Source organism: Hippocampus bargibanti, linkage group LG18, assembly GCF_051943395.1.
Source record: "Hippocampus bargibanti isolate YZ-2025 linkage group LG18, ASM5194339v1, whole genome shotgun sequence".
NCBI classification, from domain to species: Eukaryota; Metazoa; Chordata; class Actinopteri; order Syngnathiformes; family Syngnathidae; genus Hippocampus; species Hippocampus bargibanti.
The window spans coordinates 6542637-6570635 of NC_142751.1; the positions used below are offsets into that span (position 1 = coordinate 6542637).

The window sequence follows — 27999 nt, forward strand, 5'->3', positions numbered from 1 at the left end:
GATGACGGCTGAAGAAACCTTCTCATCGATGGACCACTCCTGTACGACTGAGAGCTTACACAGGCCTGACTGCGGGGAAGGAAATTAAGTATTCCACGCACAAGATACGTGCCGCTCCTTAATTACAGGCCCAGTGGCTTAGTTACTCCTTGTCATCAGGCAACAAAACCGACTGTCTTTTTCTTTGATTATCTCAAACGCCTGCAACACAACACTATAAAGTGTGCTCGCTCAACCGACACAGTGTGCTCACTCTGGCCAGTATGCCATTGTCAAATCATGTGTTGTGACTAGCCAATCATAGTTTCCGAAAACTCTAGGCACAAGGGTTCGATCGAACCCAATTTAAAAAGCACTGATCTACGACTTTAAACCTGAACATTGATTTTTAAGGGATTTGAGTATTATTGTTGCTAGTTTTTATGCTGTACTTGAAGCTAGAGAGATGGTAAATGTCTCATTACCTTTAATTGTTTGCCAGATTACATGTATCATGTTCTTTCAACAGTAGCCAAAATGGAACTGTATAGTGCCACTTAGCAGTTTTTTTGACAACGATACTAGTGCAGCGTGTTCTACCGGAAACAAATTCCTTGTGTGTCCTACATACTTGGCAATAAAGATGATTCTGATTCTGATTCTGATTCTGATTCTGATCATGAACAAGTTCTGCATTATGATAACTGTACAAATGTGTTTATTACCGGTGAAATTCTACCATCTGCTTGCACAGACGTGACATTATCAAAATAGGTTCTAGTAATACTTTGTAAGGTATGAAAAACATATTACACAGAATAATATGGTCCCAAATCATGTGTTGAAGCTGCATAAAAAAAAAAATAGGACATGATGTATTATGATGTGAAAAGACTGCAGGTTATCAACATGTCAGCTCTTCCCTATCTCATTTTCCGTTTTATACAATGGTGTTAAAGGCAAAAATGGCACTGGGGATTTGTTTTCTTTTTTTTTTATGGAACACATCTTAGATAGCAACATACTGTTGCTTCATGGTGGAAATTTGTTGACGTGGGAAACATGTTCAAGTTGAACTTCCGTTGCCCTTCTCTCTCAAGATGCTCAGGGTGCATTGTCCAGATCTGTCTCGGATTGCCCCAACAAGGGGAAATTGTTGATCACTGGGATTTTTTTGAAAGCAAATATATATGGTACAAATGATTTGTATTGAGAAAACAGCCTTTCATTTTTTATAATGTCACCATCAATCACGACCATTATTTCGACACATTTGATGGCAGAGGAAGGCCCTTCTGTCAACCTGCACACCTGCTGCCAATAATGTTCAGACAAGGATTTAGGGACTTCTAAGATGCCATAGTCTCTGTCAGATGATCCGCTTGGCTTGCTATTGATGCATGTATCAAATGTTTATCTTGTTCATGTGTTTGTTTCACAGCTCCCTTTTGTATTTCAATTGTATTTATCCAGTTCATATATTATTTTCATAGAATCTGATCCTTGTTCTTTTTCTTTTTTCAACTCTACTCGTGTCTATGTTATTAGAATCCACCTCGTTCCAAAGCAAGCCAGGCAGTCAGGAACGCATGATACTATCTGTGACAATATTTACATTCTACCTCCATTTGGACCTGAGATAGAATTTCTTATTGTAAACTCTTTTTTTCCTCAAGAATTTTTGCAAAGGACTATAGCTGTCATGATCTGGTGGACGACCAACGGGGGGCGCTGTCCGCCCCGCCTGCACCTGCACAGGTGCTGGTCGTCCCGATCAGATTGGCGACCAGCGGGTAGCGACGTCAGCCCTGCCTGCAGCCTCGCAGGTGCTGGTCGTTATAATCAATAACATTTAAAAAGACACCTGGCACGATCATCCGGTGCCGATTCATTGTTTGTTTGCTGCTTGGTTGCAGCATGCATCGTGTACGTGTTTGTTTAACCTTGGCGGGCTTTTACACTTGGTTTTCTGTTGCTACTTTGTATTTTTTCCATTCAGATCATTTTGATGTTTTACATTTTGTTCCTGCTGACTTTATTTTAATACAATTTGTCAAACAACCTCCTGCTCCCTCCTGCCTGCTTTTTGGGATCCGAACCCGCCATCACCACCTCGCAAACCGTGACAGAATGAATCGGCCAACCATCGGATCCCGCAGGTACATCGGACCCGTCTCATTTCCACCCTGTGCCTGGCAATGCTACGTCCACGTTAGCGCAAGCCTCGTCGAGTTTGAATTGCGTCACTCGACGAGCCGCAACGTCCACGTAAACGTCCGGCCGAGACCTCCTTCCAGGTGGCCGTCCAGGGTGGCCCTGGGTGACTGGCATTGCACGCCCACGTCCAGCCACGCTGTCGTCGTGCATGACGGATTGAGTCTCATCCACGACGAGCCGTGCAACGTCCGCGTCAATGTCAGTCCGAGACCCCACTCACCGCTGGATCCCGGAGCGGCTCTGGACCCGTCTCGTTCCCCCGGAGCCGGGCAGTTCACGCCCACGTCGGCGTCCGGCCGAGACCTGGTCCCATACGGCCGTACGGGGTGCCATTCTGCGCCTGGCAGTTCGACGTCCACGCAGAGCCATGCGCCGTCGCGTGAACGTGCGAGAGGGATCGCACTCACGCCCACGACGATCCGTGCCGCGTCTTCGTCCACCCCAGGCCGAGTCCCGTTCCCATCAGGCCGCCGCCCGTCGTATGCTGGAGAGGCCGCGGTTGCCCTCTCCACCGACCGTTCCCTGGCGAGTGGACCTTTTGGGAGACTGTTGGGACTTCTGGAAGCAGCCCCTTGAAGGGGGGGTACTGTCATGATCTGGTTGGCGACCAACGGGGGGCGCTGTCGGCCCCGCCTGCACCTGCACAGGTGCTGGTCGTCCCGATCAAATTGGCGACCAGCGGGTAGCGACGTCAGCCCTGCCGGCAGCCTCGCAGGTGCTGGTCGTTACAATCAATGACACTTAAAAAGACACCTGGCACGACCATCCCGTGCCGATTCATTGTTTGTTTGCTGCTTGGTTGCAGCATGCATCGTGTACGTGTTTGTTTAACCTTGGCGGGCTTTTACTTTTGGTCTTCTTTTGCTACTTTGTATTTTTTCCATTCAGATCATTTTTATGTTTTACATTTTGTTCCTGCTGACTTTATTTTAATACAATTTGTCAAACAACCTCCTGCTCCCTCCTGCCTGCTTTTTGGGATCCGAACCCGCCATCACCACCTCGCAAACCGTGACAGAATGAATCGGCCAACCATCGGATCCCACAGGTACATCGGACCCGTCTCATTTCCACCCTGTGCCTGGCAATGCTACGTCCACGTTAGCGCAAGCCTCGTCGAGTTTGAATTGCGTCACTCGACGAGCCGCAACGTCCACGTTAACGTCCGGCCGAGACCTCCTTCCAGGTGGCCGTCCAGGGTGACCCTGGGTGACTGGCATTGCACGCCCACGTCCAGCCACGCTGTCGTCGTGCATGACGGATTGAGTCTCATCCACGACGAGCCGTGCAACGTCCGCGTCAATGTCAGTCCGAGACCCCACTCACCGCTGGATCCCGGAGCGGCTCTGGACCCGTCTCGTTCCCCCGGAGCCGGGCAGTTAACGCCCACGTCGGCGTCCGGCCGAGACCTGGTCCCATATGGCCGTACGGGGTGCCATTCTGCGCCTGGCAGTCGACGTCCACGCAGAGCCATGCGCCGTCGCGTGAACGTGCGAGAGGGATCGCACTCACGCCCACGACGATCCGTGCCGCGTCTTCGTCCACCCCAGGCCGAGTCCCGTTCCCATCAGGCCGCCGCCCGTCGTATGCTGGAGAGGCAGCGGTTGCCCTCTCCACCGACCGTTCCCTGGCGAGTGGACCTTTTGGGAGACTGTTGGGACTTCTGGAAGCAGCCCCTTGAAGGGGGGGTACTGTCATGATCTGGTGGACGACCAACGGGGGGCGCTGTCCGCCCCGCCTGCACCTGCACAGGTGCTGGTCGTCCCGATCAGATTGGCGACCAGCGGGTAGCGACGTCAGCCCTGCCTGCAGCCTCGCAGGTGCTGGTCGTTATAATCAATAACATTTAAAAAGACACCTGGCACGATCATCCGGTGCCGATTCATTGTTTGTTTGCTGCTTGGTTGCAGCATGCATCGTGTACGTGTTTGTTTAACCTTGGCGGGCTTTTACACTTGGTTTTCTGTTGCTACTTTGTATTTTTTCCATTCAGATCATTTTGATGTTTTACATTTTGTTCCTGCTGACTTTATTTTAATACAATTTGTCAAACAACCTCCTGCTCCCTCCTGCCTGCTTTTTGGGATCCGAACCCGCCATCACCACCTCGCAAACCGTGACAATAGCAAGGGTGTTATTTTATGTTTTATTTTTATTTTTTCCCGTGGGCAACATTTAAGTTCTGGTTTCTTCTGGAGGGCCGTTATGAATTAGGGGAAGACATTAAAATGTTTAATCCCCTCCATGTGTTCCATATAGAGCGCACAACAAATTAATGAATAACTAGTTTTAAAATTTGATATAAAAAACAATTATTGTTATTGTGGTTTACATGGGACAATTTCAAATTTTTTATCCAGCTTTTGAAAGCACCATGGAATTTTACACACGCGGGACAAATGGAATGACGTGGCAGGTCATATTTGCCCCCCTGCCCTTGACTTTGACACCTGTAGACTATAGCGACAGTATTATATCACGTTGAATCCTCCTCAACAAAGAATGCTAATATAATGTTCTGAGAGTGAGGAGAACAACTGTTTTGGTATGTAGACTGGGAGACATGAGACTCCCAGAACCTCAGCGGGGTCCGATCTGCAGTTGCAAATTGGGTGCTGCTTGTTTTTTTGTTTTAAGCACACGTTCTGAAATGTCAACGGATGTAGCTAATTAGTACAAAGCAGGTGTTAATTATCTTAGGTGAGAGGCTATCTGTTTTGTTGCGATCCATAGTAACTTGTCTCATGCAGCGCCAACTCTTTGATCTTCCCTATAGGGCTGAATGCACCACTAGACTTGTCATTTCCAATTGGGATGTTAAAAATATTTTTTAAAGGTGTCCCTCTTGTTAAGCCTCCCTTCCGGCAATGCGCTTGGATGAATGGAACAAGCAAGATGACATATCAGCAGAGTGTATGTCTTCTTTCCTTTCAGCTACCTGATAGGAGGATTTTTTTTTTGTCGCTGCAAAGATGAAGCAACACCTGCTGAGTAGGACATGGGGGGGGGGGGGGTTATATCAACAAAGGACCATTGTTTTCTGTCAGGTTGGGATAAACCAACTTGAAAAAAATGTCCTGTTGTTGCCGTTATTGTTTGATTAAAAAGGAAGCTGGGCCACTGAATAGCAGGAGGGAGTGATTATGCAGAAATAGAATGTTCTACAGTCTTCGTTGCAGCCAAGAAGTGCATCATGAAATCCAACATCTGACTGCAGAATAACTTCATAGTAAATTTGTCCAGTCAGTCCTTGTATTCGATTTATTAGGAAAGCCTTTGTCAATGCAAGTACCTAATTTGCTGATACCATTGCAAACCATGGCATTTGTGTTTCGGATCTTATGCGAGTATTTAATACTCTGACCTAGCTTGTCTTCCGTTGATTCTTCGACATGAGTTTGTCCACTGGACTCGTCAGCATTTTATTCGGATTTATCAAAGGGATCTAACAGCGTGAGTACGCGTGGAAAATTGATTCTTCGTGACACAATTTCCCTGGCATCTAATTTGCTTCCCACCAGTGCTTCAAGTATCTTGCAGCACTTACTGCATTGAATCATGTACAAACCTTTAAGTGTGATGAAAGAGTGAGGTGGTCGTGGATAGCGTTGAGGAATTTTCAAAAACAGCCTGCACATATGAAAGAATAGTAAGATTAGAAGAGGCGTATTTGCATTTATCCCTCATGGGGACTTCTTGATGCCTTCATACTATGGGTCCACACACAAAATGAATAATGCCTGTTGGGATCGGAGTACGGGCGTGAAATAAATGTTTTCACAGCTGATGGGCTTACATAGAATTAGCTTGGCAAGGATTTGACAATCGAAACATAAATCTCAGATCATTTAACATGCTACTGAATTGTGGCAGAAGTTGCTCAGTGATCGCCTGCTTAATTTATGAAGTGAAGTGCTGTTAAAAGTAAATATATAAAACAGGGAAAAAAACACCATGGGGGAAACGGATTCCCGATTGTCAGAGCCCACACTTACTTTTTCATCTGTGAATTAAATGCAAGCAGCAATGGGAAACATATGTCTGGCTTTCTGGGAATAGATGCAAGTGTATACTCACAATCAGAATCAGACTCATCTTTTTTGACAGAGTATGAACACAAGGAGAGTACACAAGGAATTTGTCTGTGGTAGAACATGTTGCACTAGTATCATTATAAAAAGACCCGACACATAACTATGGAGAACACTCATAAAGGCTAATCTAATCTAATTAAATTCCTTCGTGTAAGTAGTACCTCTCATGAATAAAACAATGTGCAAAGTATCAAGCAAACAGTGGTTCAAGGGTGTACAGAGCTGGAGCTACAATGATTATAACGGGAAGCTGTTCCACAGGGTTGTGTAAAATTGCAAAGAGGAGAGTTGGGTGATTGTTAAGAGAGATAATGGCTGGGGGAATAAGCTATTTAAATGTCTGCTGGATTGAGTGTGCATGGATCGGTAGCGCCTGCTAGGTGGAAAAGATGGTGGGCAGGGTGCGGAGGGTCCATTAGGATTTTCTGCACCCTTGTTTTGATTCTTGCACTGTGCAAGTCCTCAATTGTGACGTAAAATATTCTGAATGCTAGGCTTTGGAGATTTAAGGGGCATGTAAGACAATGGAAATGGAGTAACAAAATCTATGCATGGCCAAAGTGAAGGGATGTCAGGATTAAGACATGGATGGCCGCAGAGGGCAACCAGAGTTAGAAATTGGTCAGTGTTGCTTAGCAGAAAACGGCATATGAAGAAATTTCTACCTTAAGACAGCATCAAATGAAAAAAATGAAATATTGAAAGCCAAGAAAAAGATAACGCAATGAGATTTTTTTTCCTGCACGTGTCAACACGGCCCTGAGACCTTGATGTGTCTATTCATCATCAATGCAGAAGAAAATCTGAAAGGAAAGTAGTTTGCACATGCTGTTGTAAACTTAATCACAGTAAATTCCATTTTGGTAAAAAGAAAGCAAAAACATAGTTATATAATTCGAGGATTGAAAAGAAGTTGTCTCATTCAATCCAAAGGCTCAAATTTGACTGGAAATTATTAAATATATATATTAAAAAAATAACTAGTCTCACACAAACACACACACACACAAACACACACACACACACACACACACACACACACACACACATATATATATATATATATATATATATATATATATATTAAAGTCTCGTTATATCGATATCGGTTATATCGATAGTACCGCTTATTACGATAATATTTCTATGAACGCGAGGAGAAAATTACATGCGTGCAGGGTCGGATATATCGATAGTCCCGGTTATATCGATATTTTTTCCGACTCCCGAGAATATCGATATAACGAGACTTATATATATATATATATATATGATGTCAGGTCTCAACCTGGTCTGGGTGATGCGTGCTGGAAACTTCAGTTGCCTTTCCAGGTCAACTGTCATCACCCAGTCTCGGGCCGTGGAGAGCAAACCAGCAGAGCGGTTGCTTGCTGTATTCAACCTTTGTCCTTCTTTAACAAAGTGAATGGTCTTCGCAGTGGCTTGGGTGTAACGGCTTGCCGCAATCCCCTTGCTGATTGCTTCAGCGATGGATTTGAGGACCTGGTCGTGCCTCCACCGATACCGACCCTCAACCAGGGCCTTGGGGCAGCAGCTCAAGATGTGTTCCAGAGTACCAACCTTAGAACACAGGGGGCATGCTGGTGTTTCTGTGGTGCCCCAAGTGCACAGATTAGATGGGCTTGGAAGGACATCGTACACCCCCTGAATCAAGAACTTGATCCTCTGTGGGTTCCATGACCAGATGTCCTTCCAGGTGACGCGGCGCTCCATCGCCTGCTCCCACTTCATCCAGGCACCCTGCTGCCGCATGGCCACTGCTCTGCTGGTTTGTTCTTCCTCGACTGCAGCTCGGACCTCCTCCTGCACCAGCCTCTGCCTCTCCCTCGCGCTGGCAGAGTCATCGCAGGTCGCTGTTCGGCTCCCCAGTCCAGCTCTACCTTATACCACTGCTCCAACAATGGTCCTGTGCCTCAGTCGAGTTTCTGCACGCTCAACTGCCTCGGCTGCCCTCCATTTCCTCCCAGTCCTCACAACGATCCCTGCCCCGGACACTTTGGCATCTCTGGATCCAGAGTACTGCAGATGTTCCCGTGCCCGTGCTACGATGAATTCCTCCCTGACTGAGTTGAAGGGGAGCCTGAGCTTGTTGGTTTTCCCGTACAGCCCAATGCTATAGGCTGCGGGGCAGTCCCAGCCATCTGCGCAGATTGCTGCTCACTCTTTGCTCAAAACCTTCCACCATGGTCATGGGGACCTCGTAGATTAGCAGCGGCCAGACGATTCTATATCACGTTGAATCCTCCTCAACAAAGAATGCTAATATAATGTTCTGAGAGTGAGGAGAACAACTGTTTTGGTATGTAGACTGGGAGACATGAGACTCCCAGAACCTCAGCGGGGTCCGATCTGCAGTTGAAAATTGGGTGCTGGTTGTTTTTTTGTTTTAAGCACACATTCTGAAATGTCAACGGATGTAGCTAATTAGTACAAAGCAGGTGTTAATTATCTTAGGTGAGAGGCTATCTGTTGTGTTGCGATCCATAGTAACTTGTCTCATGCAGCGCCAACTCTTTGATCTTCCCTATAGGGCTGAATGCACCACTAGACTTGTCATTTCCAATTGGGATGTTAAAAATATTTTGTAAAGGTGTCCCTCTTGTTAAGCCTCCCTTCCGGCAATGCGCTTGGGTGAATGGAACAAGCAAGATGACATATCAGCAGAGTGTATGTCTTCTTTCCTTTCAGCTACCTGATAGGAGGATTTTTTTTTTTGTCGCTGCAAAGATGAAGCAACACCTGCTGAGTAGGACATAGGGGGGGGGGTTATATCAACAAAGGACCATTGTTTTCTGTCAGGTTGGGATAAACCAATTTAAAAAAAAATGTCCTGTTGTTGCCGTTATTGTTTGATTAAAAAGGAAGCTGGGCCACTGAATAGCAGGAGGGAGTGATTATGCAGAAATAGAATGTTCTACAGTCTCCGTTGCAGCCAAGAAGTGCATCATGAAATCCAACATCTGACTGCAGAATAACTTCATAGTAAATTTGTCCAGTCAGTCCTTGTATTCGATTTATTAGGAAAGCCTTTGTCAATGCAAGTACCTAATTTGCTGATACATTCGGCAAACCATGGCATTTGTGTTTCGGATCTTATGCGAGTATTTAATACTCTGACCTAGCTTGTCTTCCGTTGATTCTTCGACATGAGTTTGTCCACTGGACTCGTCAGCATTTTATTCGGATTTATCAAAGGGATCTAACAGCGTGAGTACGCGTGGAAAATTTCGTATGCTGGAGAGGCCGCGGTTGCCCTCTCCACCGACCGTTCCCTGGCGAGTGGACCTTTTGGGAGACTGTTGGGACTTCTGGAAGCAGCCCCTTGAAGGGGGGGTACTGTCATGATCTGGTTGGCGACCAACGGGGGGCGCTGTCGGCCCCGCCTGCACCTGCACAGGTGCTGGTCGTCCCGATCAAATTGGCGACCAGCGGGTAGCGACGTCAGCCCTGCCGGCAGCCTCGCAGGTGCTGGTCGTTACAATCAATGACACTTAAAAAGACACCTGGCACGACCATCCCGTGCCGATTCATTGTTTGTTTGCTGCTTGGTTGCAGCATGCATCGTGTACGTGTTTGTTTAACCTTGGCGGGCTTTTACTTTTGGTCTTCTTTTGCTACTTTGTATTTTTTCCATTCAGATCATTTTTATGTTTTACATTTTGTTCCTGCTGACTTTATTTTAATACAATTTGTCAAACAACCTCCTGCTCCCTCCTGCCTGCTTTTTGGGATCCGAACCCGCCATCACCACCTCGCAAACCGTGACAGAATGAATCGGCCAACCATCGGATCCCACAGGTACATCGGACCCGTCTCATTTCCACCCTGTGCCTGGCAATGCTACGTCCACGTTAGCGCAAGCCTCGTCGAGTTTGAATTGCGTCACTCGACGAGCCGCAACGTCCACGTTAACGTCCGGCCGAGACCTCCTTCCAGGTGGCCGTCCAGGGTGACCCTGGGTGACTGGCATTGCACGCCCACGTCCAGCCACGCTGTCGTCGTGCATGACGGATTGAGTCTCATCCACGACGAGCCGTGCAACGTCCGCGTCAATGTCAGTCCGAGACCCCACTCACCGCTGGATCCCGGAGCGGCTCTGGACCCGTCTCGTTCCCCCGGAGCCGGGCAGTTAACGCCCACGTCGGCGTCCGGCCGAGACCTGGTCCCATATGGCCGTACGGGGTGCCATTCTGCGCCTGGCAGTCGACGTCCACGCAGAGCCATGCGCCGTCGCGTGAACGTGCGAGAGGGATCGCACTCACGCCCACGACGATCCGTGCCGCGTCTTCGTCCACCCCAGGCCGAGTCCCGTTCCCATCAGGCCGCCGCCCGTCGTATGCTGGAGAGGCAGCGGTTGCCCTCTCCACCGACCGTTCCCTGGCGAGTGGACCTTTTGGGAGACTGTTGGGACTTCTGGAAGCAGCCCCTTGAAGGGGGGGTACTGTCATGATCTGGTGGACGACCAACGGGGGGCGCTGTCCGCCCCGCCTGCACCTGCACAGGTGCTGGTCGTCCCGATCAGATTGGCGACCAGCGGGTAGCGACGTCAGCCCTGCCTGCAGCCTCGCAGGTGCTGGTCGTTATAATCAATAACATTTAAAAAGACACCTGGCACGATCATCCGGTGCCGATTCATTGTTTGTTTGCTGCTTGGTTGCAGCATGCATCGTGTACGTGTTTGTTTAACCTTGGCGGGCTTTTACACTTGGTTTTCTGTTGCTACTTTGTATTTTTTCCATTCAGATCATTTTGATGTTTTACATTTTGTTCCTGCTGACTTTATTTTAATACAATTTGTCAAACAACCTCCTGCTCCCTCCTGCCTGCTTTTTGGGATCCGAACCCGCCATCACCACCTCGCAAACCGTGACAATAGCAAGGGTGTTATTTTATGTTTTATTTTTATTTTTTCCCGTGGGCAACATTTAAGTTCTGGTTTCTTCTGGAGGGCCGTTATGAATTAGGGGAAGACATTAAAATGTTTAATCCCCTCCATGTGTTCCATATAGAGCGCACAACAAATTAATGAATAACTAGTTTTAAAATTTGATATAAAAAACAATTATTGTTATTGTGGTTTACATGGGACAATTTCAAATTTTTTATCCAGCTTTTGAAAGCACCATGGAATTTTACACACGCGGGACAAATGGAATGACGTGGCAGGTCATATTTGCCCCCCTGCCCTTGACTTTGACACCTGTAGACTATAGCGACAGTATTATATCACGTTGAATCCTCCTCAACAAAGAATGCTAATATAATGTTCTGAGAGTGAGGAGAACAACTGTTTTGGTATGTAGACTGGGAGACATGAGACTCCCAGAACCTCAGCGGGGTCCGATCTGCAGTTGCAAATTGGGTGCTGCTTGTTTTTTTGTTTTAAGCACACGTTCTGAAATGTCAACGGATGTAGCTAATTAGTACAAAGCAGGTGTTAATTATCTTAGGTGAGAGGCTATCTGTTTTGTTGCGATCCATAGTAACTTGTCTCATGCAGCGCCAACTCTTTGATCTTCCCTATAGGGCTGAATGCACCACTAGACTTGTCATTTCCAATTGGGATGTTAAAAATATTTTTTAAAGGTGTCCCTCTTGTTAAGCCTCCCTTCCGGCAATGCGCTTGGATGAATGGAACAAGCAAGATGACATATCAGCAGAGTGTATGTCTTCTTTCCTTTCAGCTACCTGATAGGAGGATTTTTTTTTTGTCGCTGCAAAGATGAAGCAACACCTGCTGAGTAGGACATGGGGGGGGGGGGGGTTATATCAACAAAGGACCATTGTTTTCTGTCAGGTTGGGATAAACCAACTTGAAAAAAATGTCCTGTTGTTGCCGTTATTGTTTGATTAAAAAGGAAGCTGGGCCACTGAATAGCAGGAGGGAGTGATTATGCAGAAATAGAATGTTCTACAGTCTTCGTTGCAGCCAAGAAGTGCATCATGAAATCCAACATCTGACTGCAGAATAACTTCATAGTAAATTTGTCCAGTCAGTCCTTGTATTCGATTTATTAGGAAAGCCTTTGTCAATGCAAGTACCTAATTTGCTGATACCATTGCAAACCATGGCATTTGTGTTTCGGATCTTATGCGAGTATTTAATACTCTGACCTAGCTTGTCTTCCGTTGATTCTTCGACATGAGTTTGTCCACTGGACTCGTCAGCATTTTATTCGGATTTATCAAAGGGATCTAACAGCGTGAGTACGCGTGGAAAATTGATTCTTCGTGACACAATTTCCCTGGCATCTAATTTGCTTCCCACCAGTGCTTCAAGTATCTTGCAGCACTTACTGCATTGAATCATGTACAAACCTTTAAGTGTGATGAAAGAGTGAGGTGGTCGTGGATAGCGTTGAGGAATTTTCAAAAACAGCCTGCACATATGAAAGAATAGTAAGATTAGAAGAGGCGTATTTGCATTTATCCCTCATGGGGACTTCTTGATGCCTTCATACTATGGGTCCACACACAAAATGAATAATGCCTGTTGGGATCGGAGTACGGGCGTGAAATAAATGTTTTCACAGCTGATGGGCTTACATAGAATTAGCTTGGCAAGGATTTGACAATCGAAACATAAATCTCAGATCATTTAACATGCTACTGAATTGTGGCAGAAGTTGCTCAGTGATCGCCTGCTTAATTTATGAAGTGAAGTGCTGTTAAAAGTAAATATATAAAACAGGGAAAAAAACACCATGGGGGAAACGGATTCCCGATTGTCAGAGCCCACACTTACTTTTTCATCTGTGAATTAAATGCAAGCAGCAATGGGAAACATATGTCTGGCTTTCTGGGAATAGATGCAAGTGTATACTCACAATCAGAATCAGACTCATCTTTTTTGACAGAGTATGAACACAAGGAGAGTACACAAGGAATTTGTCTGTGGTAGAACATGTTGCACTAGTATCATTATAAAAAGACCCGACACATAACTATGGAGAACACTCATAAAGGCTAATCTAATCTAATTAAATTCCTTCGTGTAAGTAGTACCTCTCATGAATAAAACAATGTGCAAAGTATCAAGCAAACAGTGGTTCAAGGGTGTACAGAGCTGGAGCTACAATGATTATAACGGGAAGCTGTTCCACAGGGTTGTGTAAAATTGCAAAGAGGAGAGTTGGGTGATTGTTAAGAGAGATAATGGCTGGGGGAATAAGCTATTTAAATGTCTGCTGGATTGAGTGTGCATGGATCGGTAGCGCCTGCTAGGTGGAAAAGATGGTGGGCAGGGTGCGGAGGGTCCATTAGGATTTTCTGCACCCTTGTTTTGATTCTTGCACTGTGCAAGTCCTCAATTGTGACGTAAAATATTCTGAATGCTAGGCTTTGGAGATTTAAGGGGCATGTAAGACAATGGAAATGGAGTAACAAAATCTATGCATGGCCAAAGTGAAGGGATGTCAGGATTAAGACATGGATGGCCGCAGAGGGCAACCAGAGTTAGAAATTGGTCAGTGTTGCTTAGCAGAAAACGGCATATGAAGAAATTTCTACCTTAAGACAGCATCAAATGAAAAAAATGAAATATTGAAAGCCAAGAAAAAGATAACGCAATGAGATTTTTTTTCCTGCACGTGTCAACACGGCCCTGAGACCTTGATGTGTCTATTCATCATCAATGCAGAAGAAAATCTGAAAGGAAAGTAGTTTGCACATGCTGTTGTAAACTTAATCACAGTAAATTCCATTTTGGTAAAAAGAAAGCAAAAACATAGTTATATAATTCGAGGATTGAAAAGAAGTTGTCTCATTCAATCCAAAGGCTCAAATTTGACTGGAAATTATTAAATATATATATTAAAAAAATAACTAGTCTCACACAAACACACACACACACAAACACACACACACACACACACACACACACACACACACACATATATATATATATATATATATATATATATATATATTAAAGTCTCGTTATATCGATATCGGTTATATCGATAGTACCGCTTATTACGATAATATTTCTATGAACGCGAGGAGAAAATTACATGCGTGCAGGGTCGGATATATCGATAGTCCCGGTTATATCGATATTTTTTCCGACTCCCGAGAATATCGATATAACGAGACTTATATATATATATATATATATGATGTCAGGTCTCAACCTGGTCTGGGTGATGCGTGCTGGAAACTTCAGTTGCCTTTCCAGGTCAACTGTCATCACCCAGTCTCGGGCCGTGGAGAGCAAACCAGCAGAGCGGTTGCTTGCTGTATTCAACCTTTGTCCTTCTTTAACAAAGTGAATGGTCTTCGCAGTGGCTTGGGTGTAACGGCTTGCCGCAATCCCCTTGCTGATTGCTTCAGCGATGGATTTGAGGACCTGGTCGTGCCTCCACCGATACCGACCCTCAACCAGGGCCTTGGGGCAGCAGCTCAAGATGTGTTCCAGAGTACCAACCTTAGAACACAGGGGGCATGCTGGTGTTTCTGTGGTGCCCCAAGTGCACAGATTAGATGGGCTTGGAAGGACATCGTACACCCCCTGAATCAAGAACTTGATCCTCTGTGGGTTCCATGACCAGATGTCCTTCCAGGTGACGCGGCGCTCCATCGCCTGCTCCCACTTCATCCAGGCACCCTGCTGCCGCATGGCCACTGCTCTGCTGGTTTGTTCTTCCTCGACTGCAGCTCGGACCTCCTCCTGCACCAGCCTCTGCCTCTCCCTCGCGCTGGCAGAGTCATCGCAGGTCGCTGTTCGGCTCCCCAGTCCAGCTCTACCTTATACCACTGCTCCAACAATGGTCCTGTGCCTCAGTCGAGTTTCTGCACGCTCAACTGCCTCGGCTGCCCTCCATTTCCTCCCAGTCCTCACAACGATCCCTGCCCCGGACACTTTGGCATCTCTGGATCCAGAGTACTGCAGATGTTCCCGTGCCCGTGCTACGATGAATTCCTCCCTGACTGAGTTGAAGGGGAGCCTGAGCTTGTTGGTTTTCCCGTACAGCCCAATGCTATAGGCTGCGGGGCAGTCCCAGCCATCTGCGCAGATTGCTGCTCACTCTTTGCTCAAAACCTTCCACCATGGTCATGGGGACCTCGTAGATTAGCAGCGGCCAGACGATTCTTGGGAGGATCCCATGCTGGTAGACCCAGGCCTTGAATCTTCCCGGGAGCCCAGACTTGTCCACTGTTTTTAACCAGCCCTCCAGTTTAGTGCTGGTTGCTTTGATGGACTCGCTGTCATTCAGGCTGCAGTTGAAGACCTTGCCAAGGCTCTTCACTGGCTTCTCAGACACTGAGGGGATCTGGTGGTGTCCCAGCCTGAAACGGAACTTGTCTGTGACTTTTCCCCTCTTTATAACCAAGGACCTGGACTTTGCGGGTTTGAAGCTCATGCGTGCCCACGCCATGATACGCTCCAAGCCTTGGAGGATCCACCTAGCTCCTGGTACAGCTGTTGTTGTCACTGTGAGGTCGTCCATAAAGGCTCTGATGGGAGGTTGCCTTACTCCAGACTTGCTAAGAGGGCCCCTGAATTCTGGTTCAGCTGCCTTGACCAGCATGCCCATAGCCAGTGCGAATAGGATGACTGAGATGGTGCACCCAGTGATTATGCCTTCTTCCAGCTGGTGCCAGTCAGATGTCAGCTGGCTACTGGAGACTCTCAAGCTGAATTTGCTGTAATAATCCAGGATGAGGTCTTTCACCTTCTGGGGTACATGATACTTCACCAGTGCAACCTCCACCAGTTTGTGGGGTATGGAGCCATAGGCATTGGTGAGGTCCAGCCATAATACTGCCAGGTCACCCCTACTTTCTCTTGCCTCTCTGATGAGCTGGGTTACCACGCCTGTGTGCTCCAGGCAACCAGGAACGCCCGGTCCTCCTCCCTCCTGCACTGACGTGTCGATGTACTTGTTGCTCAAGAGGAAGCTGGAGAGTCTTCTGGCTACAATGCTGAAGAAGGTCTTGCTCTCCACACTCAGCAGGGAGATGACACGAAACTGGTCGATGTTCTCAGACCTCTCGTCTTTGGGTATGTATACTCCCTCCGCATACCTCCATATCTGGGGGATCTTTCCTCTCCTCCAGATCACCTTCAGGGCCCTCCAAAGCCGATGTAAGAGCTTTGGGCAGTTTTTATATACCTTGTACGGTACTCCGCTTGAGCCTGGTGCTGACCTCGACCTTTCTCTCCGCACCACTTCCACCACTTCACTTAGGCAAGGCTCCTTGAGGTTGAAGTCTGATGTTGGCTCTGGTGGTGTTGTCAGTGCATCGCATGGACCTAGTGGTTGTTCTCTGCTAGGGTCTGTACGTGGCCTTGAGGTGGTTGTTGATGGCCTCCTTAGAGCAGGTAAGGTGACCAGCCCTCTTCTGACCAAGAAGCTGCCTGGTCAACTTTGGTAGACCCAGGCCTTGAATCTTCCCGGGAGCCCAGACTTGTCCACTGTTTTTAACCAGCCCTCCAGTTTAGTGCTGGTTGCTTTGATGGACTCGCTGTCATTCAGGCTGCAGTTGAAGACCTTGCCAAGGCTCTTCACTGGCTTCTCAGACACTGAGGGGATCTGGTGGTGTCCCAGCCTGAAACGGAACTTGTCTGTGACTTTTCCCCTCTTTATAACCAAGGACCTGGACTTTGCGGGTTTGAAGCTCATGCGTGCCCACGCCATGATACGCTCCAAGCCTTGGAGGATCCACCTAGCTCCTGGTACAGCTGTTGTTGTCACTGTGAGGTCGTCCATAAAGGCTCTGATGGGAGGTTGCCTTACTCCAGACTTGCTAAGAGGGCCCCTGAATTCTGGTTCAGCTGCCTTGACCAGCATGCCCATAGCCAGTGCGAATAGGATGACTGAGATGGTGCACCCAGTGATTATGCCTTCTTCCAGCTGGTGCCAGTCAGATGTCAGCTGGCTACTGGAGACTCTCAAGCTGAATTTGCTGTAATAATCCAGGATGAGGTCTTTCACCTTCTGGGGTACATGATACTTCACCAGTGCAACCTCCACCAGTTTGTGGGGTATGGAGCCATAGGCATTGGTGAGGTCCAGCCATAATACTGCCAGGTCACCCCTACTTTCTCTTGCCTCTCTGATGAGCTGGGTTACCACGCCTGTGTGCTCCAGGCAACCAGGAACGCCCGGTCCTCCTCCCTCCTGCACTGACGTGTCGATGTACTTGTTGCTCAAGAGGAAGCTGGAGAGTCTTCTGGCTACAATGCTGAAGAAGGTATTGCTCTCCACACTCAGCAGGGAGATGACACGAAACTGGTCGATGTTCTCAGACCTCTCGTCTTTGGGTATGTATACTCCCTCCGCATACCTCCATATCTGGGGGATCTTTCCTCTCCTCCAGATCACGTTCAGGGCCCTCCAAAGCCGATGTAAGAGCTTTGGGCAGTTTTTATATACCTTGTACGGTACTCCGCTTGAGCCTGGTGCTGACCTCGACCTTTCTCTCCGCACCACTTCCACCACTTCACTTAGGCAAGGCTCCTTGAGGTTGAAGTCTGATGTTGGCTCTGGTGGTGTTGTCAGTGCATCGCATGGACCTAGCGGTTGTTCTCTGCTAGGGTCTATACGTGGCCTTGAGGTGGTTGTTGATGGCCTCCTTAGAGCAGGTAAGGTGACCAGCCCTCTTCTGACCAAGAAGCTGCCTGGTCAACTTGAAGGGATTGGCCAGAAAAGCTGTTCTCTTTCTGTCTCTCTCTTTCCGCCTTCTTCTGTGGAACTCTTCCCTCCTCGAGGTCAATAGTTGTTTCCTGAGGATTGCTCTCAGGTCCGCTAGGCCAGCTCTCTCAACTTCCCCTGCGATCTTATACTGCCTCTTCAACAGCTTCAACTCTTCCCTCAGACTCTGGATTTTCCTTGCTCTGCGGCATGGAACATGGGCCGTTGGCGTGGGCTTTGGTGCCTGAGTTCCAAATCGCTCAGCCGCGATGGTCATATTTCTCAGCCGCTGGTCCACATCCTCCTTGGATGTCGCTTTCAGAACCTTGTCCACGTCCTCATCAAACTGCTTCCAATCAGTTCTCTTCGAGGATTGAGACCACTGGATCCTTGGTTGGACCGAAGGCGCTCCGCGAGGTGGAACTGTTAAGGCTTGCTGGCTTTGAAGGCTTTGTAGGTTGTTGGGAGGTGATGCAGTCTCTTGGGGGCTTGGGGTGGCATGCGAACTGTTGGCAGCGGGTGTTGATGACACTTGGAGGCTTCAGGCACTGTGGGTTGCCTCCGGGCCTGGCTCCTCCTCCGTCTGACCAGAAGTAACTTCTGTGCGTTGTGTCGTCACTGCCGCGGACAAACATTTCGTCCTGCCTTGATGGATTTTCAAACCCTTCTGATTCTTGCAGGTTTTACCGCAGATGCACTGTACTGCCGTCGTCGTTAATCCGTTGTCCGGGTTCGTCATTCTTAGATTCGTCCTGTTGGGGTGCTCATACTCCCCCCCCCCTTTATTCATGTCTGTAGCTTGTTTCGGGTTCCTCCTCACGGAAGATAAGGTTTGGGCTGCCAACCCTCCCCTCCCCGGGTTGCCGTCTCTCCGGCTGTCCTCTGTCTCTCCAGATGTCACCACCCTTTCGTGGTCGTCAACCAGCCTATTCCTGGTTGTCACTGGTACTCCCAAAAGTTTCAGTTAACAATACATCTGCTGATGCACAAACTTGGACACATCATCAGTGTTGATTCCTAGAATCACTGGGTGTTTCGGGTCTTTCAACAGACACCCTCCTCCAGGCGACCCGACCGGGGTTTGCAAGGCCCCGGCCTGTGTCCAAGTGGCATGCTACTGCTCCACTGCCCCCACGGCTCACCCCTCCTCAACCAGAGCCATCTGGTGGCTCTTTCTGCTGCCTCCACGTTGTTGCCTATGGCTCTTCTGCGGTTTTCACCTGTTATGCCCAGTGTGCCATAGGCTTTGCTCAGGGAGTGGCTAGCAAATCCCCGACTGCCCACCTCCACCGGCATACACCTTGACCTCCACCCGTTCCTCCAACATTCCTCCACCAGTTCCTGGTACTTCTCCCTCTTCCTTTCCTGAGCCTCCTCCATCCTCTCCTCCCAGGGAACCTTCAGCTCCAGCAAGAAGAGTTGCTTTGTGGCCTCAGAGACCAAGATGATGTCAGGTCTCAACCTGGTGATGTGTGCTGGAAACTTCAGTTGCCTTTCCAGGTCAACTGTCATCACCCAGTCTCGGGCCGTGGAGAGCAAACCAGCAGAGCGGTTGCTTGATGTATTCAACCTTTGTCCTTCTTTAACAAAGTGAAAATTTATATACAGTAAAGTCTCGTTATATCGATATCGGATATATCGATAGTCCCGGTTATATCGATACTATTTCTATGCACGCACGGAGAAAATTACCGCCGCGATGTTCACTATGAGGGTGGTCATATTTCTCAGCCGCTGGTCCACATCCTCCTTGGATGTCGCTTTCAGAACCTTGTCCACGTCCTCATCAAACTGCTTCCAATCAGTTCTCTTCGAGGATTGAGACCACTGGATCCTTGGTTGGACCGAAGGCGCTCCGCGAGGTGGAACTGTTAAGGCTTGCTGGCTTTGAAGGCTTTGTAGGTTGTTGGGAGGTGATGCAGTCTCTTGGGGGCTTGGGGTGGCATGCGAACTGTTGGCAGCGGGTGTTGATGACACTTGGAGGCTTCAGGCACTGTGGGTTGCCTCCGGGCCTGGCTCCTCCTCCGTCTGACCAGAAGTAACTTCTGTGCGTTGTGTCGTCACTGCCGCGGACAAACATTTCGTCCTGCCTTGATGGATTTTCAAACCCTTCTGATTCTTGCAGGTTTTACCGCAGATGCACTGTACCGTCGTCGTCGTTAATCCGTTGTCCGGGTTCGTCATTCTTAGATCCGTCCTGTTGGGGTGCTCATACTCCCCCCCACCCCCCCCTTTATTCATGTCTGTAGCTTGTTTCGGGTTCCTCCTCACGGAAGATAAGGTTTGGGCTGCCAACCCTCCCCTCCCCGGGTTGCCGTCTCTCCGGCTGTCCTCTGTCTCTCGAGATGTCACCACCCTTTCGTGGTCGTCAACCAGCGTATTCCTGGTTGTCACTGGTACTCCCAGAAGTTTCAGTTAACAATACATCTGCTGATGCACAAACTTGGACACATCATCAGTGTTGATTCCAAGAATCACTGGGTGTTTCGGGTCTTTCAACAGACACCCTCCTCCAGGCGACCCCACCGGGGTTTGCAAGGCCCCGGCCTGTGTCCGAGTGGCATGCTACTGCTCCACTGCCCCCACGGCTCACCCCTCCTCAACCAGAGCCATCTGGTGGCTCTTTCTGCTGCCTCCACGTTGTTGCCTATGGCTCTTCTGCGGTTTTCACCTGTTATGCCCAGTGTGCCATAGGCTTTGCTCAGGGAGTGGCTGGCAAATCCCCGACTGCCCACCTCCACCGGCATACACCTCGACCTCCACCCGTTCCTCCGACATTCCTCCACCAGCTCCTGGTACTTCTCCCTCTTCCTTTCCTGAGCCTCCTCCATCCTCTCCTCCCAGGGAACCGTCAGCTCCAGCAAGAAGAGTTGCTTTGTGGCCTCAGAGACCAAGATGATGTCAGGTCTCAACCTGGTGATGTGTGCTGGAAACTTCAGTTGCCTTTCCAGGTCAACTGTCATCACCCAGTCTCGGGCCGTGGAGAGCAAACCAGCAGAGCGGTTGCTTGATGTATTCAACCTTTGTCCTTCTTTAACAAAGTGAAAATTTATATACAGTAAAGTCTCGTTATATCGATATCGGATATATCGATAGTCCCGGTTATATCGATACTATTTCTATGCACGCACGGAGAAAATTACATGCAAACAGGGTCGGATATATCGATAGTCCCGGTTATATCGATATTTTTTCGGACTCCCTTGAATATCGATAGAACGAGACTTTACTGTATATATATATATATATACACACTTGGAATACAGAGAAAACTAAGGACAGTGAAATGACATTACAATAAGTTCGACAAAACATTCAGTCAATAAGGAAATTAATAACGTGCCGTGTGCGCCTTACTAACCGAAAGTAGATAAACGTTGACGTAGACTTTAGACTGTCGTTCTCTATCTAGCAGTTGGTCTGCTTCTGTCTCTCTCGAGCATCAGTCTCGTTCTGTCTGTCTCCTTGCTCTCGTTTATCGAAAACACATGACACGGAAGCGGAAGTGATAATGACAAAACATTATAAATAAAGTATCGTAGATGATTTTAAGAAAAACACACATATAAAGGTTCGAGTAGAAACGTGAAACACTTTTACAGAAGAACAAGTCCAAATAATTAGATTTTGTTGTCATGGCAACCAATGACAAGATACTCGCCAGTTACATATATATACAGTGAGACCTCAATTTACGAACTTAATTGGTTCCCAGACAGAGTGTGTAAGGTTAAAAGTGTGTATCTAAAAAAAAATTCCCATAGGAAACCATTAAAATGGGAATAATCCGGTCCCGGGTTTCCGTAAAATATACTTTTCAACTAAAGAAGCCTTAAAGCTACACACAATCTACCTTATCCTATGTATCATAAATGTGCTATTGTATTGTAATGAAAGAAAGACACTGCATTAGATCATAAAGTCACTTTATTTACATTTGTGATGGTCATTGATGGCTTGATGGAATGGCGTTGGATGTCGAAGGTCAAAGGGACTTGCTGTTTGGAAAGAGAGGCACATTACATGAGGACTGTAATTAAAGAAATAAACTGTGCTGTAAAATAAAGTTTTCTTTACCTTTTTGATGGTCGTTGATGGCTTATGGAAGGAGAGTCACCTTCCATAAGGACTGTTGGTAACTTAACCTCTGGTGTGGCTTCTCTTCTTTTTTCTTTGGAGACTCCTCATCATTTTTGGTGATTAAAAACCTCTTAATTGACACTTGTTGCTTTCTGACTTGTAAGGTCTTACGAAGCTGAGGCATCACATCATCATTCATCATGTTGATGATTGTCATAGCCACTGGATGGAATTGAACATCATTCCACTTTGCCAACATTGCCTTTATGAGCTCACTTGATGCTGCAGCCATCTCGTCCTCCTCCTCCTCAGATGTTCTCGAACCCTCCGTTACTGCCTTTAAAATCCTGAATAAGCGCTGAACTTCCAGGTTGGCGCATGGCGATATTGGCGTGAATTAGCCATGCTTTCTCGCATAAAATAGCTTTACTCACGCTGTCGCCGGATAGCTGCTTTTCGTTAATCCAAATTAACAGAAGTTTTTCAACTTCTTTGATTGCCCGAGACTGTCGCTTTGAGAGCGCGGAAACACCTTTAGCAACACACCCACCTTTAATGGCTTTTTTTCTTCCGAAGGATGGTAGCAATGGTTGATTTAGCATAGCCGTGCTCGCCCACTAAATCACACAAACGCACACCTCGTTCGTGTTTTTCAATTATCTCCTTCTCAGCGACAGTGATTTTATTTTGTCCTTCTTGGGCTGAACACAAGCCTGTGGTGTTTTGTTTTCGGTGCCATAATCGTAAAATTATCAGCAAAAAGCTCAGAGGCGATCAACGTGTGCATTCAATGAGAGGGGGTGTGGAAAGGAGTGCCGGCTGGAGCGCTGTTCGGTTGCCGAAGATCACTCCGCCAGAGCCGAAGGTCGTGTGCTTTGGTGTTCTTCCGTAGAAGATTATGTCTACACACTTTCGCCGAAGTGTGTAATATGAAAATAGTTCATATTATAAGGCTAAATTTTCATAAATTTGACGTTCGTAAGGCGAAAAGTTCGGAATATAAGGTGTTTTATATATATATATATATATCAAGGCTTTTGCACGCGCCTTATACACCAGAAATTAAGTTAATACAAATACCACCCTATCAAGGTTCATGAGAATGGATTTTCAAATTGCTGTTTCATATTTTCATTGAGTAATCACAATTGTACTGCAATGGTGTTGATTAAAAAAACAGATATCATCATAAAGTAAGACAATCCATCAAGACAATCTCACACAAAACAATAGTGGGTGATGTATGTGAAATCTATTGAGTTGACATTTCGTTCTGCATTATTGGTGCTGTGTGTCATGTCTATGCTCTCATTTTGTTTTTGTGCTCCAGTGCCTTGGTGGGTTGGGCCTCCTGAGGTGCGCCTGTCTCAAATCACATCAGCGGCTTTCCAAGTGCAACTGCGGCTGACTGCTGGTGTAGGACATCTCACTTGGTTTCTAACCTTGATGCACTCTGTTGTTTGATGCCATGTCTCTTTTGCGCTCAGACAGTCCTTGCCCCCCTGTATCCTGGGCCCTAACCTTTTCTGACTTTTATATTTTTCCAAATTTCTTTGCTGTGGTTACATTCAACGACCTTATCTATTTGTTTTTCGATATCAATTCACTTCTCCCACTCTAGCTTTTGCCATATCATATTTATTTTGCTCAGTTTTTATGTGGTCATATTGCACAACATTTTTTATTTTATTTTTTGTTGCTGTAATCGCATCATGCATGCTCTTTTATTTATTTAACCTTGTTTAGTGGACAATTCTTCATAGTATGATTTATTTATTTATGTATTTATTTATTCATTTATTGTGTTGTAGGGATGTACATTCACAGTTCACAGCCTTTTTTTTCCACAGTGGGTCGTGGTAATGTGACAGCTAAAGCACTTTTAGCTTTCTGGTCATTTAAGGCCAGTATCGGCTTAAACCAAAGTGTACCAAAAATGGTGTGAGATATGTTGTGTGACGGAATGCATCCAGTAACCATTGCTTCAATAACTTTTATTTTGTGGGTTATTGCCTCACAATAAGATGTTTGTGTAACCGTTCATAAAAGAAAAACAATCATGAAACCTGAAAGAAATGCTGAAAAAAATGCCAGTGAGCTTTACAGTCTCTTCTTGGTGTCTGTATGTCAGTCCAATGTTTTTAATTATGTGTATGTTTGAGTATTTGTGCTCTTGTAAACAAATATAACAAATTTAACTTCAGCAGCAAACAGGAAGTCTGCATGATAGTCTTTGTGATAGACTAACTTTGGTGAATAATTAACCTGAATTCCTTTCGATCATTCTCTCTTCTTACCCTTTGGCCCTTTTCCTCTCTGATGCCACAAAGATCAAAGACTGCTGAGCCAAGGGGAAAAAAGATTCCATCAATCTTTGCTTGTCCCTGACAGTCACGTTTACCTGTCAAAGTTACACCGCGGTGGGTGAAATGCGGTTCTTCCTGCCAAAGCTTTGGCTTTTGCCCTTGAAATATTGTTTCTTTCGATATGGTACATTCGATTTAAAAGGTCGGTACGGTGTGTTAGAAGGTGTGCGTGCATAATGTCGTCTTATGACCTTCATTGCTTGCTTGTTTTCTCTGACTATGTTTTATTCATTTCACTCTGGGCTGAAGATGTAGACTACTGAATGTGCAGGCTCACTGAATGTGGTCAGGTGCAATATGAAAGTGTGACAACTTTAGAAATGACAACAGCATTTGAACCTATTACTGTCTCTCATCAAACCATCTCTTCTGGATACTCCAAAGGTGTATAGTGATTCAGAATATCAGTTTTAGCCCCCCATAATGCAAGGAAAACATTTCTGTAAACTATATGTCTGGATATGTTTTTGACCCACATAAAGCATTTTTTTGTTTTGGTTCAAGTCTTCTAAAAAATGGTTTATTGGATTGAATTTGCCTTTATTAGTCTGGAGAAATTTACATTTCACAGCAGCAAAGTTATGAAAGTTATTGAGTGGTTGCATTTGAACACGTGCTCTTTATCCTCTGTGAAGCATGCTTTATTATTTCCAGTCATTTCAATGGGAACGTTATTTGAAAGTAACTTGAATTATGAGCGGGATACAGCCAGTCATCTCTATATGTAGGCAATGTGTCATTTATATGATACAAGCAAGAGATACACACATTGCGATGTTGATGCAAATATCATCATTTCTCCCTTCAAGCTGGAATCTATCGGTTCTGATTATTCTGAACTGATTTGGCCGTGAGACAGATTCAGCGAGCAGATGCACACCACTATGCTTGAATAACCTCGGCTATCTTTGCTCAGCCTTATGTTTCTATTTCTATGTTGGGAATAATATTGCAGATATACCTGTGGTGTTTTTTTCTAATCATAGAAACCTTGCCGATTTGGGTTGTAAGCCTACAGGATCAACATGATCATCGTGGGCCAAGATTAGAGCTACCCAGAAGCTTGTCCCCAGAGACTGCATAAAGAGAGGACAGAGACAAGGGAGATGAATTGAAGCACCTGAAAGTCAACTGTTTTTGGAGCACAGCAGCAGCGCCTGAAGTCATTGTGTTGACATGACCGTGGGGTCTCTCCAGACAATGTCACGACCTCACTCTACCTCCCGGACAGACGGCAGCATCGTTTATCCAATACATTAGTCCTCAAGCCCCAGTTCAAGTGACTTAACACAAGATGACTCCAGAGCTAAGGCGCAATTCCTGAGGTTACATGGTTCACCATATTGGCCAATGTGCATCTCGCTTGTGTTGTTAACATGACAAGACTTATCGTCCACCACCTCTGGCATGAGACTAAGAGAAGTGCATGATGTTTGCTTAGAGTCAGTATTACTCAGGAGTTGGTAAAATAGTCATTTATTTCCTACATGACACAAATGGAGTATTGCATTTAGTTTTTTTTTTCTTTCTTTTTTTCAAGCGGCTGTGCAACATATATTTCACTTCTGTTTGGAAGGAAACCAAACGTAATGCAAATTAGCATTTTATTTTGTTTTCAATACGTTACTACGGAGTCCAAGCAACATGCGGGCTCTCTCTCTCTCTCTCTCTCTCTCTCTCTCTCTCTCTCTCTCACTCTCTCACTTGCACGCCCCCTGTCTCTCTTTCTCACTGTTTACATACAGGTATATACTATATATACTGTGTATATATTATTTTACTATCATTTTTGTTTTATTTTCTTTTTTTTTTTTTTTTTGGGGGGGGGGGAGGATGAGCTGCAATGGGTAAATGCATGTAAATGTCCAATATATCGCAACCCTTATTTTGTCTTTTGAAAGTTGGTCCTTCTGTGGACTGTGTTTTTGTGTGTGAAGCTTTGGCCTTTGCTCTTTTGCTGGGTCAGTCCCACGGTGAATGTATAGGACAATGGCAATATTATGTTGTTCCTCACAAATGCACTTTCTGTGGAGGATGATAGCATCATCATTGTGCAGTCAAGTGCATGTGGGGGATATGACACATTTGAACTGATGCAACAGAAATTGAAGAAAACATATATCGAAATGGTAGAAGGTCCCTTCCCAACAAAAGATGCATTTCAACAATCACAGTTGTTGACAGTGTGCAGCAACTGCATGGGTATACAAATGAAACAAACATGGACTGGTTCCTTGCAACAAAATATGACTACTAATTAATTTACTCCTAATAATGTATTTGCCGTGTCAATGGCATGCAATGTTTTATTCTTTTACCCTTCTGGGACAGTGGTTACTACTGTGGTCATATAATCAGGTGACAGAATGAATTATTTTTTCGTTTCATTTTGATGCAATTTTTGTTTTGTGTGAATTTGGTAAAATGTGATTCCCACCCAATTTTATGAACATTGAGCGTTGCTATTGCCCTAAAAAAACCTCAAACGAGTGTTATATAACAGTACCGTCACAGAAATAAAATTGAGATTACATACAGTAATGGTCCCCCATGCAGCCCAGTAATCCCTGATGATAGGATTAGAGACACCCCGTCTCGATTGTTCAAAAGTGAAATGAGCCAGGGAGGATTGAGTGTCATTGTGCAGAAAGATGCAGCGAGTGTAGTCGAGCTACAGTATTCTCCTTTCTCGTCGGTTCCGGATAAGCGGGTCGTCTCTATGTCAAAATGTGTTGGACAAACACCATTTGAGGTTGAATAGGAGATGAGCTCTTCACAAAAGCATTTGGGAAAATGTTTGCCCTTTTCTTGTTAACTTTTTTCTCTTTTTCGTTTTTCCCCCCTACACATGTCTCTTCATGCATGTATTTGTAGTTTTGTTTGTGTGTTTCTGCGTGTGTGTGTGTGTGCGTGTGTGTGTATGTGTGCGTGCGTGTGTGTGTGTGTGTGTGCGTGTGTGTGTATGTGTGCGTGCATGCGTGTGTGTGTGTGTGCGTGTGTTTGCGTGTGTGTGTGTGTGTGTGTGTGTGTGTGTGTGTGTGTGTGTGTGTGTGTGTGTGTGTGTGTGTGTGTGTGTGTGTGTGTGTGTGTGTGTGGATGATTCACTAGTCAATGACTGGAGCACTCCATCAGTGTTTCGGGCCATTTTCACTCAAGTTCAGCATGGTCAGACAGTTCCAAACTATCATTAATCTACTTCTCTGTGATTTCAAGGCCAACGAGATTTCAGAGTGTAGTTTTCCATTGAAAAGGTCACTTGAAAGGTTCGTGTCAGCATCACTTCTGACATAATTTTGTGTTGTGCCAATTTGATGATTTTATGTAAAAGAGTGCATTCTAAAAATAATATAAGAAGAGGAAGAAGTCAGTGAGGTACTGCAATTCTGCATTCATTATAATTGCCTTGTTAATTATACAAGCTAGTGTTTTTTTATTTTTATTTATTTTTACTTTTTGAGGAGTCGAGCAGCTCTGAGCTCTTGGGTATTTTTGTGTGTCATCCTCGATAGCTCACTATCTTTTCACTCCCATATAAATAACATAACGCTCACCCCTAACTCCGCTGGTATCCTTATCCACAGTCTCGTCACCTCCCGCATCGATTAT

At 46.0% G+C, this 27999-nt stretch overlaps 1 protein-coding gene across 1 annotated transcript in view; it reads left to right on the forward strand.

Moving 5' to 3' along the window:
• Positions 1-27999, forward strand: part of LOC148884396 (leucine-rich repeat transmembrane neuronal protein 4-like) — a 125999-nt gene that overhangs the window by 96998 nt on the left and 1002 nt on the right. The window lies entirely within an intron of this gene.